Raw genomic sequence first — 20417 nt, 5'->3', positions numbered from 1 at the left:
ACGAAGCGGTTTTGATACACCCGCCATACTTCGAACTTTACTTTTCGGATCGTGGTAGAGCAATTGAACCCAGCGCACGAGTTCTTCTGGCACGAAGTGTTGTCGTAAAGCATACCAGATGAGTTCGTGTGGTACACGGTCAAACGCTTTCTCTAGATCCAGAAAGGCAATGTAAAGAGGGCGATGCTTCTCACGGTGTTTCTCCATGAGTAACCGCGCAGCGTGTACTGCGTCAGTAGGCTTGATTCACGGTTATTTCAACGATTTCGCGAATACGGTTGTCAAGAATGCGTTCAAAAATCTTCATGGTATGGGAAAGTAACCGGATCGGACGGTAATTTGAACATTCTGCTGGGCTACCTTTCTTTTTCTATATTGCAACAGTGGTACTTTCTTCTCAGTCAGATGGTGTTCTTCCTTCCTGAATAACCCGGTTAAAGAATTCACTGAGCCATAATGTTGGGTCCCAGCTCTTCGCTTTCCAGAGGTCAGATGCGATGTCGTCAGGTCCTGTTGCTTTCCCCGATTTCATTTGTTTTATTGCCTCCTCGACTTCAGTTGCGCTGACTGGTGGAACTGCTCCAAATATCGGCAATGATTGTGGAAGTGGAGGATGAGCATATTCTGCAGTTGAAATCTGCTCGAAGTATTCTCGCCATCTATCCGTTGCGGCTCGACTGTTGGTAAGCAAAGTACCGTTCTTGTCATTAACACAACAGAAGTGTTCGATATCCTGTGTGCGTTCATCGAGGCTTTTAGCAAGTCGATAGAGATCTCTCTCGCCATCCCGAGTGTCCAGTTTATCGTAAAGATTTTTGAAATGGTTCGCTCGGGTGACAGCGACCGCTTTCTTGGCTTCCCGTTTGGCATTCTTATAAATTTGCCAATTAGCAGGCGTTTTATTGTCGAGAAATTTGCGGTAGAGGCGTTTCTTTTCACGGACCTTCATTTCAACATCATCATTCCAAAGCCAAGTATCTCGGTTGATGTACCGCTTACCCGGCTTGGTGACCCCGAGGGTTGCAGAGGCAGCTTTATGGATTGTGTCTTTCATTTGGTTCCATGATTCTTCCACATTCGTAATGGTTGGCAATCGTATGAGTGGGACCGTTTCTTCTTTCTTCTCACCAAATTGCCACCATTTAATGCGCGGTAGGCCAGTGCGTTCCTCACGCTGTTTTATCGGTGGCTTAATTTGCAGGACGTCAATCAACGGCCGATGTTGAGGTGCGATGGTCTCATAGGGAACGACTTTGCAATCAGTGACAGTGGTAAAATGTTGGCGTCCTATGAGAATATAGTCGATTTGCGTTTTATTGTTCCCACTATAAAATGTGGGAAGATGAGACAATCGTTTGATGAACCATGTATTCATAAGTACAAGGTCATGGGTGTCCGCAAAATCGATTATACGCTCGCCACCTTTGTTGTGCGCTCCGAACCCCTTTCCCCCATGGCACCCGTTACCGTCTGCCTTTTCACCCACATGACCATTAAGGTCGCCGGCAATGATTATATAATCGTCAGCAGGCACGTGACAAGTCTTTTCATCGAGAAGTTGCCAGAATGCATCTTTCTCGGCATCAGGTCGACCTGTCTGTGGTGCATACGCGGTGAAGAAGTGAATAGTGCGATCAGCTGATATAATAGTGAGCTTCATCAGCCGATCATCAAATCGTTCGACTTCTTTAATGGTATCACGGAAACCCTCCGAGATGGCAGTGCCAACACCATATTGAGTGTGTGGGTTACCAAAATAGAGCAGTTTGTAGCCATTTTTACCGCGTTCGCGTTCAATGTCGCAGCTTTTGGCACCAGACCATCGGGTTTCTTGCAGAGCGCAGATGTCAATGCACCTTTTCCGAAGGACTCTTGCGAGTTCCTCCGTCTTTCCAGTTAGGGTACCAACATTTAGCGTGCAGACACGTATTTGTTTTGTTCGTTGTGTGCGGACTAACTTGCTTACGACCTGACGCCGTCCATACGTCAAGAACCCTTGCCCATTTCTCGACAGGACCGGGGTCCGTCCTGCCGCGTCGACTGAGGTGGGCGCCCTAGCATTTCTCCGAGGCTTGTGACTCAATCCGATCATCATGTTTGTAACGACATTCTATGCATTTTCTTGGTCGACCTGTCGCGGGGCCTGTCACCAAGAGAGATCAGGTAGGATTTAGCATAGTAGAATAACTCCAACTATACTCTATTTATCTCTTTCCCTGATCTCAGCATTTTATTTTTGTTTTACTGAGGATAGTACAGAGTACGTTGCCTCTAACCCTCCTCCTTTACCTGGGCTTGGGACCAGCAGGGTTGATAACATGGCGGAGTTGCGTTTTTCTCGAAACTGCATTTTGAAAATCGGCTGCCACCATAGCACAAAATCGATCAATTCTTTAAAATTTTCACGACTTTATTAATACATATTTCTACGGTCCGCAAACTAGGATAATTGCAATCGGACGGGTCGTTTTTTTTATTCATAAAAAAAGCCTTAAAAAAACACCAAAATCCAAAAAATTAAGTTTAAAAGCCCACCAAAAATTTACCTTTTAATATTTTCTAATTATCCTAGTTTGCGGATCGTGAAATATTGTCCACATTAAAATGCCGTTTAGTTTTTCTTCCTTAGATGAACCCAGCGTAGCAGCAGAAAAACACCTTTTTCTGGAGATGGGTGCATAAATTGACACGTATTCCGAAAACTACCTACAATATCAAACTGAAGAATTTATCACATATACTAGAGATATCAATAAATATGCGATAAAAAAATCACGTTTCAATCTTTATCCAGTCCTCCAAAATAATTTTTCAAAAGGGGCAAAAAAAACGGCCTTCACACGGGATGACCCCCTTAAAAACTATCCAGCCGAAAGTTTTTGTTTGCTTCTTCTGTGAGTATATTTGATTGCAGAACTATCCCATTTGTACGTAGCCCGTTATGTATATGCATTTAGCATGTCTGACTACCCACTTTGGTGTGATATTGATATTTAGTTGCAGTAAATTTACACGGTAAAGTCAACTTTGAACTACTGTAACTTTGTTACTAATAGTATGATTTTGATCAAACTTGCGGGTACTATGCTTCATATTATATTTTATGTCGGTAGGTGCATTACTACTGCCAACTTTTATAACTATGAGATAAACTTAAGGGGGGTTTTACTCAATTTCTCCAAAAATACGGCAATATACTATTATTAACTTAGCTTGAACAGATATCGATATGGAGAGTATTTTGAGGGCTGGGCACCATATAGAGGAAACTTCATTTTTTGAGATTTTTCGGTTGAGCAGTTTCTGAGAATGGGTCCGTTAAAGAAATCATCCCTTTCCTCTCTTTCTCATGTCACAATCATCTCCATTGTGGCGTAATGTTGAAAAAGTACAGCTGAAAGTAAATATGCGCGTTCAAATGCTTCAAGATCCATCCGCTCAAACATTCTCAAAACAACTCTTAGATATCGATGATAGAAAAGTTGCTACAGATGAAACTAGATGCGAAAAATACGGATCGATTTCTGCACAATCGTTGATTCGCAAGATACTCTCATTGAACAAATATTTCCCGATGTACACACACAGTACATAAATCATGAGTAGCTTGCAAAAAATGTAGACGTTGACAATTTAAATCTGAAGATACAACAGTTGTTGCCAGGAAACTTGGTATCATACAAATCTATTGATACAGTTTGCAATGCCAGCGAAGCTGTAAATTTTCCCACAGAGTTTTTGAACTCACTGGATTTGCCAGGCATGCCACCACATAATTTACAATTGAAGGTTGGATCTCAGATTATCTTGCTTCGTAATTTCAACCCGCCGCGGCTGTGCAACGGTACGCGATTAGTCATTCAAAAATTAATGAAAAACGTTATCGAAGCCAGTATTTTAAATGGCAAGTTCCGAGGTGAAAATATATTAATACCACGGATTCCAATTATACCTACAGATGTGAATTCAATTCAAACGTATTCAGTTTCCGATTAGATTGGCATTTGCAATGACTATCAACAAATCCCAAGGCCAAACGATGTCTGTTTCTGGCTTAGAATTGAGCACACAATGTTTTTCACACGCCAGTCAGCCAGTTTGTTTGTGTTAGCTAAAGGTTCGCTAACAAAAAATATTGTTCAAGCTATAGCATTAAGAGATTGATATTGTTTGTTAGTGTTACTGTCGTAATTAATTAATGATATATCATTTTAAGGAATACAAATTATAATAACTTAAAAACAAATCCATGGGTTTCGCAAAAAATCTGAGTTTTATATGATCCCTAACAATACACGCTTTACTATAATAGCATACATTTGTTGGAATAATGCAGAATAACCTGACTCTACTGAATTTTGGACTTTAAAATAAATAGAAGTTTATATCATGTCTTTATTGAAGTTTTCAGAAGTTCCGCCGTTAGGCACAACGATTACACGCCAGGAAAGAGGTATGCCCAACAATAGCGGAGTACAGATCAGCTAACAGGAGACTCAGTAGCGCGATAAAAAAAGCGGAGCAAACTGCGGCGGAAGTAAGCGAGATAAATTGTTATCCATAAGGACTCAGTTATAAACTTGCAACGTCTTAAAATCGGGGCTCCGCGGAAAACCTGCATACTTAATGCAGGCCAGATGAATCGCATTGTAGGGGCATTTTTCCCTGGACTTCGCGTATGAGTTGATGGCAACAGCGCGGAAGGCATAAAGAACTGTTCCCTTTTCACCATCAAAAGCTCGAATAGAGAGTTGAAATGAAAACTAAAAAGAAAAATTCTGATGGTATCCCGGCAGAAGTATATAAACAAGTATTCCACCGAAAACGTTTCTCCTTGTCACCGAAAAGTGGCGAGGCTCTCGCTAATCTGCGAAGCGAAAGAAGGCTCTGAACTGCCGTGTACAGACTGCCCGGTGTGCATGCTTGACACAGCCAGAAAGCTCTCGAAAGGCTCATCAGGAATAAATTTGCTGAAGCGATCCTTGATGCTGGGGATTTATTCCCAATGCAATTTGAACTCAGAGCAGAGTTATCCATGGTGATTACTGTTATCGACGTCGTGGACTCCGTAAGATTGGCAGATATGCTAGGCATAGTTCTTGCGGATATTGAGAGACTATCTGAGAGACCGCTTACTGCCCTATGACAGATTAAAGGGCCAGAGAAAGATATAAATCTCTTCGGGGGTAGCACAGGGATCCATTCCAGGATGGAGGCAGCATAGGGATCCATCGTAAGACCATATGGATCGCTATGTTGACTATAGAATCAAAACCAACGGCTAAATACCTCGATTTAATGCTTCATTCGAGGATGAGCTTCTTCGAGCAGAATCGTGACCTGAAGTAGTGAATGTTGAGGGACCTGTGTGTACATGAAACATTTTTTTATGGGAGCAACGCAACCTGTTATGCTCTACGCGAAAAGGTATCAGCTGATGCCCTTGGCAAGAAGGGGCATTATAAACGCCCTGCCCAAGTTGCACAGACGAGAGGGTTTACGTTTTGGGCAAAACAGCAATACGTAACATTATGCTGGAGACTACCGTTGCGGGTTTAGTTGCTGATACTTTGTCTTGGATCTCCGAGATCAACATTCCAGCGGCAATCGATTTTTCGGCAATCGCTTTGGCGCAGAAAGATGATGAAATTTTTTAGAGCCTGCAGTCGGACTCCAAACACAAGGTCAAGGAGTTTCTAATCTTCGGCTTACATTCCTTCTGCGATATCTCCGAAAGGAGATCTAGGCCATTTATTCCAGGCACTTTCTGTATTGAGGTGTTTCGCTCGGTGCACGATCATGCGAATTCCGGCATTTGGACAATGGACCGGCCAGCCTCCAACAAATGAACAAGGACGTGAATTTTTGGGCCAGAGAGTGCTAGGCTGGATAGCCCCACACGCCCAGAACATCATTGGCCCATACTAAAGAGGCTTCACTCCAGGCAAATCAGCAACAGATCAGATTTTTCCTCTGCGCCAAGCGATGGAAAAACTGTTGGAATATGGACAACAGTTACACCATCTATTCATCGGCTTTAAAGCCGCTTATGATAGCATTTTTTTTTTTTTGGGAGTAGGGTAGGTGAATGCGTTTACGCACAGAGTGTTGGACTCCCGCCACAGCACGCTGTCATCAGAGAACTAGCCTGGAACCGTTTGACACGTTACTTCGAGCTAGCCCTCCCGCTCTCCCGGCTTTGGGAGGCTTCAAGTCAGGGAATTCCTTTCACCAACGGGAGGGGAGGGGAGGAAGGGAGTTGTTAGTTCAGGGAACCCCTTACCGTTCGATCCCTCTGCCGGTCGAGTTCAATCTTCTTCTTAGTAAGAAGAGCCCGAACATAATGCGCAATACGATTCCAGCTGCCAGCGCTCTTCAGCATCTCTCTGACAATGTTGTCTGGAGAGAGCTCCCCTGTGTCTGCATAAAATTGCTGGCGGAGGCCGTCCCACCTCTCGCAAGAGAAAAAGGTGTGTTCAGCGTCATCCGCACTCTATTGCAGAACACACAATCAGGAGATCGCGCCATCTCAACCCTGTGCAGGTAAGACTGAAAACCTCCATGCCCACTTAGAAGTTGGGTAAGGAAGTAATCAATCTCACCGTGCTTTCTGTTCAACCATGGGTCTAATTTGTAGATGAGCCGCGCAGTCCACTTGCCCCTTCGCTCATTTTGCCAAGAAAGTTGCCACTCGCTAAGGGTGTGTTGACGTTCTTCACGGGCAACCACTTCTCTTAAGTTTTCGCCCTTACGGCGATAGATAGCTTTGCGCTCCTTGGCAAGGAGGGCAACGGGGATCACTCCCGCAATCACCATCACAGCCGGTTCGGAGACGGTGCGATAAGCAGACGCCACTCGCAAAGCTCCCCGCCTCTGACCTATGATAGCATAGCCAAGGTAAAACTGTACACGGCCATGAGAGAATTCGGTATCACGACGAAACTTATAAGGCTGACTAGGCTGACCCTGACCAATGTGGGGAAGGCCAGATAAAAAGCAGCAGGATCACTCTCAAGACCATTCGACATCAACAACGGTCTACGACAAGGGATGCTCTATGATGCGACCTCTTTAACCTGGCCTTCGAGAAAGTGATCCGTGATGCTGAGGTTAATGCAAGAGGTACAATCCTCTTTAAATCCACCCAACTACTGTCCTATGCTAGCGAAGAACCATCTTCCCATGATGTTTCTATCAAAAGGGACGTACAAACTGCCTTCATCCAGATCGAGCAGGCGGTGCGATATATGCGATATCTAAATGAAGGCAAGACAAAGTATATGGTTGCAACGTCAGCACCGAAAACCAACCAATCAAAAACATTGAACCGCACTGGTCAAACAGGAAGAATAAGAATAGGAGAATACAACTTTGAGACGGTTGATAACTTCTCCTATCTGGGGTCGAAAATCAAAACCGATAACAGCAACGATGATGAAATCCGTGCACGGTTGTTGTCAGCCAACAGAGTCTATTTCAGCTTGCAAGAACTGTTCCGCTCGAAACGTCTCACCATAGGGTCAAAGCTCTTACTGTACAAGACAATGATCTTGCCAGTCCTCATGTATTCCTCAGACACTTAGGTTCTTAGCAAGAAAAATTGCGAACTTTTAGCCGCGTTCGAGAGAAGAATCCTCTGAAGAATTTTTGGCCCCTACATGAGGATGGACGATTCCGTAGCCTACACAATGATGAAATCTATGAGCGATACCATGACCGTCCGGTTATGGATAAAATCCGGCTCAATAGGTTACGGTGAGCGGGTCACTTAATCCGTATGGATGAGGATAATCCCACCCGGAAAGTCTATAAGGGCAATGTCTATGGTAGAAAAAGAAGACGAAGCAGACCCTGCCTAAGATGGAACGATGGCGTAGGTCAGGACGCCAGGCAGCTTTTAGGGATATCGAATTGGTGGACCTCGGTGCAAAACCGGGATGTCTGGAGTTCCTTATTAAGGCCCTTCAACTCTCCGAAGAAGTGAAATACCTGGGGGTTACTCTAGATAAAAAACTTCTTTGGAACAAACATGTAGAGGTAAAGATGAAACGAGCTCTCACAGCTTATGGGCTGTGCAGACGGACCTTTGCCTCGACATGGGGACTCAGACCTCATGTGGTAATGTGGATATACGTTGCCATCATTAGGCCGATGTTCGTATATGCATCCGTAGTGTGGTGGGTTAAAGTGAGACAAAAAGGTTTTCACCATAAACTAGCTGCACTGCAAAGAACTGTTTGTCTCGGTATCACTGGTGCCATGAGCACGACATCCGGCGCAGCTCTGAATGCACTACTCAATTTGCAGCCCCTGGATATATTTATTCAAAGCACTGCAATGAGAGCAGCCCATAGGCTAATTCGATTAGATCTATGGGAAAACAACGGATGTGGGGGGCACAGAGCATTGGAAGAGTTACTGGGAGGACTGAATCCAGTTCTTACAATGCCTTCCGATTCTCGTGTCCCCATACATCTGTTTGGTAGAAGATATGTAGTTACCCTGAAGCGTAGAGAAGACTGGGAAGACCCAGAGGAATGCGTGGAGGGATATACGGAAGTCTTCTACACGGATGGCTCAAAAACAGAAGAGGGTTCTGGAGCCGGAGTCTACCTCTCGAATAAAAACGAGAAGTGGGCTTTTCCTTTGGGACAATATGCAACGGTTTTTCAAGCCGAAGTTTATGCGATCCTAAGGGTGGCAAACTGGGTGATTGACGAGCGGTTGAAGGGCAGGCGCATCGCAATCTGCAGTGACAGTCAAGCTGCACTGAGGGCATTGAGCAGTCCTTTGATCACCTCGAAAATCGTTCAGGAATGCAGAAACCGTTTGAATTCTATGTCTAGATTCAATACGGTGGAACTACTCTGGGTACCTGGTCACTGTGGCATAGAAGGAAATGAAATCTCGGACGCTTTAGCGAAAGAGGGGTCAATCTCCCCTATGCCGGGACCGGAGCCAGCAATTGGGGTATCAGTAGCATTGGCTAAATCTGCTTTCAAAAACTGGGAACAGGTTTCCCATAATGACAGGTGGCAGAGCCTTAATGCTGCTCGACACACCAAACTTTTCCTGCCAGAACCCAACATGCGTACCGCAAAGTTTATCCTGTCGAAAAGCAGGAGGACTTGCAGGTGTATTGTGGGCATTCTGACAGGCCATAATTCACTAGCTGGGCATATGTTCAGAATAGGAATTACCGAAGATGATACGTGTCCCTCCTGTAATGAGGAAGCGGAATCCACGGAGCATTTCCTATGTGAATGCCCCGCCTATGGACGTATCAGGCATCAAATCTTTGGTGCCGATGTTCTCCAATTACGACGGGTAGCATCACATCCACTAACGGAAATCCTACGATACGTTAACGAATCCGGAATATTCCGTTAGACGGGGGACGCGAGTACAATGGGCCAACACGGCCTGAGTGCTCAGAAGCTGTAGCTTCTCCCCACCACACACACACACACACACACACACACACACTCCTTATTAAGGCAGGCCTAGACCGGATACCGATTGTTGCGCTGTTGATGATGATGATGTCAAGAATGAAAAATAAAAATAAGTGTGAACAAACCGTCCGTTAGCTTAACTCATAAATAAATTAAATAAAACTTATGCAATAAATATTTGATAAATTAAATAAATAAAATATAATGTATTTAATTAATATGTGGCGCGGCAGGATTCGCAGCATTCGCAGCATTCGAAATTTATTTCGAATGTTGCGAGCGAATAGATGGCGCGGATCTATCCACTTTGCGTGGCACACCAAGGGAGTGGAAGATCGCAGTAATTATGTTTTTCAGACCTGTCACTGAATTTAATTATTAAGTTGAAAATTGCTAAAGAATATGGAAGTCCTTTTTGAAAATAGAATTTGAGTTGAGTTTACTGTATAGAATTCGCGTTGGGTTTGCTGTATAAAATTCGCATTGAGTTCGCTTAAATATTTCAATAAAAATAATAAGTAATCATAATTACTTAATTGGATTACTTAATTGGTGACCCCGGAACTCGCACCAACAGCATCAACAACTAGGATCCCGAATTCCCAGAACCTGCAAAATTGAAAAACTCAAGCACATCATCATCCCCATCAACAAATCGCAGTCTGCGCAAGCACAATCGCCCAGCAGGCAGCCGCAACAACCGATTGGAGATAAATAAGAGTTCCGCAGCCGCAGCCGCCATCGCTGCCGCAGCCACTTTCGCCGCCGCACTCAACTCCACCATCGCCGACATTGGTGAAGTTCTATTAACGACAAAAATTCGTCCGAACAACACGGCAGAAATAGAACTTCCAAGGACTGAGAAATCCTTCCAAAACATCAGTAGACCGTACGGCAAGCGATTTTCACGCGTTCGCATCTACAGTTGAGTGTGGAGTGCCGTGGTAAACATCACGAAAACGTGTCACATCTCCACATCCCGAGTCGGAGCAGAGGCAAGAAAGAAAAACGCGAGAAAACCTTCTCTACACAGTGTACTGCGCGACACACGTCGGACCCTCACCAGAAGTGGATTTTCACGCGACTTCCCGTACGCACGCCCTCCTGCACAACACCTTTCACGCACCGAACTAGTCATCATTGCCACAACGATCAACAACGGCAACAAACGGACGTCCCCAGCACCGCCAACGCCGCAGCTACAGCCGACAAACAACGAGGAGTTATTCTTAAGAGAAGTTATTATTCATTTATATATAATATATTATTTATTCAGTTAAAAAAAAAAAATAGTAATAAAAAAATTGAAATCGCTGCAAGAGACGGCGTGCAGGTGTTTAGCATCGCGAGTCCTCCATTCTCATTGGTGGTGTTTTTGGTCTGCGCTGGATAGCGTCCGCTTCGTTTTTTCTCGTTTCGTGCGTGCATTTGTGGGTGCGGCCTGCCGTGTCGGTGTAAAGTTCACCGCGTTTCAGAATAAACTCACCGCGTTTGCATTTCAATCTCGTACTTTTCGTGAAACAAGATGTCTTTTGACAATAAAGACGCAGCAGGCCCATCGAACCCGCAAGTGACCGCCCTCGCCGTACGCGTTCCTCCGTTTTGGCGGCGGAACCCCGAACTGTGGTTCGTGCATCTGGAAGCACAGTTCCAAATGTCCGGCATCACATCGGACGCGACCCGTTTCAACTACGCGGTGATCGGCCTGGACGAAGAGTCCATACTTCTGGTGTCCGACGTGGTGAAGTCGACATCGTATGTGCAGCTCAAGAGCGAGTTGATCAGGCGCCTGTCGGCAAGCGAGTCGGCAAAATTAGACCACTTGCTGGCAGGTTTAACCTTAGGTGATCGAACTCCCAGCCAATTGCTTCGTGAAATGAGGCAATTGGGTGGGAGTAAGATCGGCGAAGACCTGATCAAGTCGCTCTGGCTGCGTCGGCTCCCGGAGGGCACCCAGGCGATCCTCGCTTGCGTCTCCGGTTCCTTGGAGGAACTGGCAGCGACGGCCGACCAGGTTCAGGAGGTGTACGTACGCCCAACCTTGGCGGCCGTTCAACCACCGTCGGATGAGGTGGGTGAATTGAGGCGCGAGATTGCTGCATTAACAGCCAGTATGGCCGAGATGCGGGCGACGTTGGACGCTCAGCGTTCGGGCGCCAGATCGCGAGCACGCTCGCGGTCTGCCATCCGAAAAGGGCGATCAGGTAGCAGGTCGTCAAGACAGTCCACGGACCCAGGGATTTGCTGGTACCACCGCAGATTCGTGGATAAAGCGACAAGATGTACGCTACCGTGTAGATTCTCTTCTACCGCAAAAAACTAGGTCCGCGGGGGGGTTTTGGCGGCGGCCACCCAGAACGCAGCACCACGTCGCCTAACTATTTTTGACCCCCTCAGCAGGCGGAACTACCTCGTCGACACGGGTGCGGAGGTTTCGGTTCTTCCCGTACCCCAGCATCATCAACTTTTCCCTCAACCGCTCAAACTTGCGGCAGCAAATTCCTCCCGCATAAACACGTACGGGTATAGGCAAGTGGACGTGAGTCTTGGCTTGCGTAGGACGTTTTCGTGGCGTTTCATCCTGGCGGATGTCAGCTTCCCCATACTAGGCGCAGACTTCCTGTGTCACTATGGATTGCTGGTGGACTTGCAAAACAAGTCTCTTATAGATTCCACGACCAACCTTAATACGTCGGGACATATGGTATCTCACCCAGGCAATAATCTTTCCGTTCTTTTGGAAGACATTACCGACTCTCGTGTTCGGGCACTTCTCCAAAAGTTCAGCCAGATTACTACCAACTGTAGTCTCTCCAAACCAGTGAAGCACAATGTGCAGCACCACATTATCACTACTGGTTCCCCGATCTTCTCGAAGGTGCGTCCTCTACCATCTCAGAAACTGGCAATTGCACGGAAAGAGTTTGAACAACTCGTTCAACAGGGTATCTGCAGGCCCTCAAACAGCTGTTGGTCTTCCCCACTGCATATGGTCCCTAAGCCAAACGGCGAATGGCGCCCATGTGGGGATTACAGAAGGCTAAATGCACAGACTGTTCCTGACCGATATCCAATTCCACTCATCCACGACTTTGCGCATCACCTCGCGAATTGCCGCATCTTTTCGACCTTGGACTTAACCAAGGCTTATCACCAAATTCCAGTAGCTCCTGAAGACATTCCAAAGACGGCAATATGCACACCCTTTGGACTCTTCGAGTTCACCCGGATGACTTTCGGATTGTGCAACGCGGCGCAAACCTTTCAAAGGTTCATTCACTCAGTCCTGCGAAACCTCGAATTCTGTTTCGTATATTTGGATGATGTTTTGGTCGCTTCTTCCACTGAGTCTGAGCACTTAGCCCATCTCGAGTGCATTTTTCAACGTCTCCTTGAGGCCGGTTTAGTCCTAAACGTTGAGAAATGCAAATTCCTTCAACAACAGGTGAGATTCCTCGGCCATTTCATTTCCCCTGAAGGAATACAGCCCGACCCAGACAAGGTGCAAGCAATCACAAGCTTCCCGCGTCCAAAGACAGTGAGGGAGTTGAGGAGGTTCTTGGGCATGCTAAACTTCTACCGTCGTTTCCTGCCCAAGGCCGCCCATCTCCAGTCCATTTTGAACGCGTACTTGTCTGGCCCCAAAACTAAGGACACACGAGAGATCGTGTGGTCTGAAGAGGCTATCTGCGCGTTTGACAAATCTCGTCAACAACTGGCTGACGCTACACTCTTGGCATTCCCTCTGCAAGATGCACCCCTAGCCGTTTTTGTTGATGCCTCTGACATCGCAGTAGGTGCTGCCCTTCACCAAAAGGTGGACCAAGTTTGGCAGCCGTTGAGCTTCTTCTCGAAGCAGTTGAATCCCGCTCAACGGAACTACAGCACCTACGATCGCGAACTGCTCGCCGCATACCTGTCCATCAAATACTTCCGTTTCTCCCTAGAAGGCAGGCCGTTCACAGTGTTCACGGACCATAAGCCTCTCACGTTCGCTTTGAAACAGAAGCCCGACAAAGCGTCCCCTCGTCAGCTTCGACACCTGAGCTTCATAAGCCAGTTTACGTCGGACATCCAGCACGTGTCCGGGAAGGACAACATTGTTGCTGACGCTTTGTCTCGTGTCTCCGAAGTTAACATCCCCGCCTCACTCGATTTCTCGGCTATTGCCAAGGCGCAAGTGGATGACGCAGCACTTCAGAGCCTCAAGTCCAACCCCAAATACAAATTTCGGGAGTTGCCCATCTTCGGTTCAAACCTCTCGCTCTGCTGCGAAGACTCGGAAAAGGGACCTCGGCCATACATTCCGGCCACATTTCGCAAGGAAGTGTTCCACGCAGTTCACGACTTGGCGCACCCCGGCATCAGGACAACAAACCGGTTAGTCACCGGAAAATACTTCTGGCCCTCCATGAACAAGGATATTAATTCCTGGGCCAGAGAGTGCATCGCATGCCAAAAATGTAAGGTCTCCAGGCATGTTAGGAAAGAAGTGGGCTCATTCCCCCGCACTACCAAGCGTTTCCACACCATACACCTCGACATTATAGGGCCTTTGCGAGACTCGCATGGTTATAAGTATTGCCTCACAATCATCGACAGGTTCACGCGGTGGCCTGAGGCAATACCTCTGAAAGACATCACGGCGCAATCATGTGCTGAAGCCCTCTGTCGAGAGTGGATACCTCGCTTTGGCGTCCCTGCAGTGGTCATCACTGACCAGGGAATGCAATTTGAGTCCACCCTTTTCTCCGAGTTAGGCAAACTCCTTGGTTTTAAACGCCAGCGGACTACGGCATACCACCCACAATCCAATGGGATGTTGGAACGTTGGCACCGGACGCTGAAAGCCGCCATTATGGCACGCGACGACCCGTCCTGGACGCAAGTCTTGCCTCTCGTCCTACTCGGCCTTCGTACAACCCGCCGAGAGGAATTTGCTGCCAGCCCCGCGGAGCTGGTATACGGGGAGAACCCAAGACTCCCAAGCGATCCGGTCTTCGACAAGAGATCGGGTCTCACGGAGTCGGGGTTGGTGCGTCTGCTGAGGGACAATCTCCGGCGCATCAAGGCGACACCACCCACTCGACACTCGTCCATACCTGCTTGTTCGCCCAAGGAACTGGACACATGCACGCATGTGCTGATCAGGACGGATGCCGTCCGGAAGCCGCTGCAGCCTCCATATGAGGGCCCGTACCGCGTTCTCGAGCGGGGAGAACATTTCTTCCAGCTCGAAATCGGTGGTCACAAAAAGGCGGTCTCTTTGTCCAGGCTGAAACCCGCGTGCGCCCCGAAGCAACGTCGTGTCCGCTTTGTGGATTAACGGCGAACGAAGTTCGGGGATCAGTCGCTGAAACCCCCTAGGTTTCATCTGGGGGCGGAGTGATGTGGCGCGGCAGGATTCGCAGCATTCGAAATTTATTTCGAATGTTGCGAGCGAATAGATGGCGCGGATCTATCCACTTTGCGTGGCACACCAAGGGAGTGGAAGATCGCAGTAATTATGTTTTTCAGACCTGTCACTGAATTTAATTATTAAGTTGAAAATTGCTAAAGAATATGGAAGTCCTTTTTGAAAATAGAATTTGAGTTGAGTTTACTGTATAGAATTCGCGTTGGGTTTGCTGTATAAAATTCGCATTGAGTTCGCTTAAATATTTCAATAAAAATAATAAGTAATCATAATTACTTAATTGGATTACTTAAAATAAATAAACTTGGATCCAATTATTTGTTCATGGCTTTCCAAAGATTCTCATCCTCGGGCTGATAGCTCATAGTGTTTATCAAATTTGTATCGAAGTAAATTAAATTTTCAGTATTAATCAATTTGTATACGAACACGTGTAAGTGTAGCATCTTCCAGCTTTTCCTGAGGGGTTTCCTGGGTTCTCCTGGATGGTTTCTGGAGACCACACAACTTGCCGCTATTCTTTGGTCTTAGGAACAGACAAGAAGGCGTTAAGTAATGCCTGGTGGTGAGCGGTTTTAGGCAGGAAACGACGGTAGAAGCTTACCATGCCCAAAAACCAAAGTCTTTTGACGGTTTTTGGCAGCGAAAAGCTCACCATCGCTTTCACCCTTTCTGGGTCGGGTTGTATACCGTCAGTGATAATGGACTAGTCTAGAAATTTCAACTTCTGCTGCAGAAATTTGCATTTGCCAACGATAAAATTAGGATATTGTCAAGGAGACGTTGGAAAATGTGCTGGGGATGTGCCAAATGCTTGGACTTTGTGAAAGATGCGAACAGAACGTCATCCAAATAGACGAAACAGAAGTCCAAGTTCCGTAGTACACTCTGCACACTGTATGAATTTCTGGTAGGTTTGCGCAGCATTGCACAGGCCTAAGACCATCTGTCTGAACTCTAAGAGTACAATAGGTATGCAAATTGTTGTTTTTGGAGTATTTTCGGGAGCCACAGGGATTTGAGGTTGAGAAAACACAGCAGCTTGCTAACTAATGCGCAAAGTCTTGAATAAGTAGAAGGGGATACCGGTCTGGAATCGTATGAGCATTGAGGTGTCTATAATCTCCACAAGCTCGCCAACAGCTGTTAGATGGTACGTATATACCCCGCTTAAATAGCTGTTCGGGCTCATTATAGGCAACGCCGAGCCTATGGGATGGTAAACCACACACCTTCGAGAAGATTGGGGAGGCAGTAGTGTTGTTGCGGTGCTAAACATCATGCTTAACTGGCTCAGAGAGACTACATTAGGTGGTGATGTTGCGGTGTTTTTGAAGAAATACATGAATAATTGGATCAGCAATGCCTTCAAAACGATAGAAAGAGTGCTGGGTGAGCAGGTTGAAATTTTCCCTGACGCCTTAACATAAGTTGTAAGTTGAATGAATTAGTACATAATATTTTATTTAACTAATGGCGCGGTTAGCCTGAAAGAATAGTACAGCAACTCCTTTAATGAGAGGAACTGGAAACCTAACTAGCTCAGCAAACGGAAACTTCAGCCGCAAAGGAGGAAGGCATACAGGTTTGCATGTTAGAACCTGCTCCTCCGCCTCTACCAGGAAAAGCGAAAGAAAGGGAGGGGAGGGCTCCCAGCCGACGAGAGTGAAGTTTCAAGTCCGAGCAGAGGTGAAAAGAATAAAGTGTCGATACGCTTTTAATTGTTTCACGTTATCCGGGCTTTCTACTTACAATGAATTACTAAGACGTGGGTGAAAAAGATTCGTTTATTTCTAAAACCTCAAGCTTACTAACTAACAATCGTTGGCTACAGAAATCTTTTATAGACTGAAAATGTTATTATTATGAGATCTCTTGTTTAGTCTGCAAGATCACATTGTTATTGTTATGAGATCTCTTGATTCCAATAAGTCGTCTGCAGGATAAGATTGTTATTGTTATGATAAGTACTGGAAAGCCACATCGTGTGTAATTAAATAGAAAACCGTGCGAATGAAGGCGAAGATTCTTGAAATTCGGAAAAATGCCGTAGATGCCTCTGCAGATTTACTGTATGATTGTTTGTATCCTCCGCCGTCGCAAGAACTAACGGATCTGCTGGTATATGTAGAATCAAGTGGCGTTTAACTCTTAATAGATTGTGATGCGAACGCTGAGCATATTTGTTGATTTTATCACTTCAGCTGGTGTGATCATTGCGAACGTAGAGTGCACAGCTACGTTCGTGGGGCCTAGGAGATGTGAAGTAATTGATGATAATTTGCACTTCAAAATTGTTAGAGCTGTTTAGAGACTTGCGAGTACGCGATGGGGGTGTTCGTAGACATTGCTTGCTGTTGATTGAGATCTTAGAACGGTGTGTAGAAATATACAACGTACCGTTGATTTGGTAGACAGTTGGTGCCTCAGGCATGAACTTTCTGTAAATCCAAAGAAAACCACAATAATATTATTTACAAAACCGGACTCTCACAGCTTGTAGGCTGTGTAAGCGGACCTTTGCCTCGACATGGGACTTGGGCCTCAGGTAGTAATATGGATATACTCGTATGTAGCTATCATTAGACCTATGTTCGCTTATGCATCCGTAGTGTGGTTGGTAAAGGTGAAACAAAAGAGTTTCGCTGTAAACTAGCCACACTGCAAAGAACTGTGTGTGAGGGTATTATTGGTGCCATGGGCACGACGTCCGGCCCAACTCTGAATACATTACTCAATTTGCAGCTCTGGGATTTGTTTATTCAGAGCACTGAAATAGGGGTAGCTCATAGATTAATTTGATTAGATCTATGGGGAAACAATGGTCGTGGGGGGCATAGAGCATTAGAAAAGTTATTGGGAGAACTGCATCCAATGTTGGCGATGCCTTCTGATTCTCGGATCCCCATATATCTGTTTGGTATAAGATATTAAGTTATCTTGAAACGAAGAGAAAACTAAGACGAACTAGAAGAATGCGTGTCAGGATATACTGACGTCTTCTGCACCGATGGCTCAAAAACAGAACAAAGTTCTGGAGTAGCAGTCTACATTTCGAATAAAAACGAGAAGTGAGCCTTTCCCTTGAAACAATATACAACGGTCTTTTAGGATAAAGTGTATGCGATCCTAATGGCAGCAACTTGGATGATTGAGGAGCGATTGAAGAGCAGGCGCATCGCAATCTGTAACGATAGTAAAGGTGGACAGCATTGAGCTCTTTGATTACTTAAACTTACTTACTTCCTGAACGAATGTAGAAATCGACTGAATTCTGTGTCTAGATTCAATCCGGTGAAACTACACTGGGTACCTGGTCATTGTGGGGTAGTGGGAAATGAAATCTCGGATGCTTTAGCAAAAGAGGCTTCAATGCCCGGACCGGAACCAGGAATTGGGGTACCAGTAACACTGGCTAATGCTGCTATCAAAAACTGGGAACAAGCTTCCCATAATGACAGCTGGCTGAACCTTAATTTTGCTAAACACACCATACTTTTCCCAACAAACATATGGCGAAGTTTATCTTGTCAAAAACCAAGAAATGTTGTGGGCATTCTAACTGACCATAATTTACTAGCGGGGCATATGATCAAAATAAGAATTATCCAAGATGATACGTGTCCATTTTGTAATAAGGACGCCAGGTTTTTGGTGCTGATGTGCTCGAACTGCAGCCAGTAACATCACATCCACAAACGGAAATCCTGCGGTACATAAATGTATTCGAGATATTCCGTTAGGGGGGGATCGAGTACAATAGATCACTAGAATCTGAGTGCTCAGAGGCTTTGCTTCTATCCCACCTCAAACACACAATTAATTTATCAATTAAGTTAACCGTTTTGCTAACCGTGACGGTCAGACCATACTTATGTGAGCGGCATAGCGGAAGTTCATTCGAGCTCCACACCAAAATCGCAGCACACCTCACCACGCCTGAGCAACTCGCCTACTTCTTAGGATGAGAGCCACGAGGCCGGTGTAGGAACCGGTCTCCTGACAGTCTCAAGCCAGTCGCTGACCGCACGGGTCATTATTATTAATATCTTATAGTAGAATTGAATACAATAAAAAATTGAATTAGTTGCCATTTTAATATTTTAAGAGAAAAGTCCTATCGTTTTAAGGATAATGTTATGTTGGTTTTTTCTGTTCAATGTTTTAATCGTAATTCATAACTCAAAATATAGAACAAAGCTTGGGATTCCTTTTTAAACGTGACTTATAACTATTAATCAACGAAACTTATTTTTATTTTTCACTTTTGACATCGGAAAGGAAAAACAATCTTTCCGATATCACGACCAACGCAATTCTTCAAACTGAGTAAGTTCGCACCGGCACATATGTAAGTGTGTTTTTGTGGTTCTAGGGATTAAAATCGTTGAAATAATTAGACGGTTTTCTTTCTTTCAGACAGACATCGAATCGCTTCTTATAAGGTTTTGTTTTACAAGGATCGCAAAATCGCAATCGCAAAATCTACTTTTTCTTTTTCAGTCTTTGTCCCGTTCAGAAGTGGGGTCAGCAAAATAATGGCAGTATTATGAAATAAAGTTTTGCGTTCAATTATATGTATCAAATATCACAACCGACACAATATTCCTTCAAGCAGTTCAAGCGAAAAGTAGTGATGAAGTTGAAGCACATATCGCAACTACGTTGAGTTTGTTTCACATTGTCGATCCAAAAGAATTTTATAATCTCGAAAACCGGTTCTCCCAGCGAAGCTAATAAAATTACCCCGATAAATTGTGCAGATTTTATTACGCGGAAAGTTGACAGAGATAGAAAGAATATAATGTTTCGAAATAACGAACAAGCTCTGTTTTTTTTGCTATCTCAAGAGGCTACTGTATTAAATGCGATGATTCAATCCTTATTAAAAAAATACTGCCCTAGCAGTAGACGACATTAGTAATAAGGAAAGTATTAAATAATGAAATTTATTATAAAATCAATTAATATATATATTATATATATACGTAGTATTATATATATAAAATATAAAATTGGGGAAAACAATTTAAATTTTTTTAATGGGACCCCAGGGACACGAAGACAGTACCCAACACGGTTAAGGGTCGTTCAACAACATCAGAGCGGCTCTTCGCCCTTGGACGTTTTGGCGGTTATGCCGTCAACCACCAGGGACGGGAGACCTAGGCGTCGTATGGTTTGGATGAACCAACTCAACGAATTTATCGTCCGCGCCTATTACCGTGTCACGGATTTGGAACGGAATCCATCAGGGTACAAACATCGACTACATGACGCGTTCATAACCCGATTTCCGGAGCTAAGTCATGTTCATGTTCATGGTGATAGTGAATAACAACCGAGTTGCCTTACCAACTAGGCAACAAATCTTCCAAGAGGTTTCACTTGAGCTCGGGCTGGAGTCATCAAATTACCGGACTAGTCAAAGGAGTAACACAAGTACTCCACCTGTAAGGCACTCCATGAATCCAGTAGTCAGGAGAAGCTTAGTAACTGGGGATGTCGACCCAATTTATAATGAGGTTTTGACCGCATTCCAGGTC

General features: G+C 45.2%; 1 long non-coding RNA gene across 1 annotated transcript; it reads left to right on the top strand.

Moving 5' to 3' along the window:
* The first annotated feature begins 18843 nt into the window (after positions 1-18843).
* LOC119652396 lies at positions 18844-19819 on the top strand. Its single transcript, XR_005249542.1, has 3 exons — positions 18844-19222; positions 19291-19316; positions 19375-19819. It is a non-coding gene; the product is annotated as an uncharacterized LOC119652396 (long non-coding RNA).
* The last annotated feature ends 598 nt before the right edge of the window (positions 19820-20417 follow it).

This window comes from Hermetia illucens, chromosome 3, assembly GCF_905115235.1.
Source record: "Hermetia illucens chromosome 3, iHerIll2.2.curated.20191125, whole genome shotgun sequence".
Classification (NCBI taxonomy): Eukaryota; Metazoa; Arthropoda; class Insecta; order Diptera; family Stratiomyidae; genus Hermetia; species Hermetia illucens.
The sequence above is the reverse complement of the archived record's forward strand: the minus strand, read 5'-3'. Positions and strand labels throughout refer to the sequence as shown.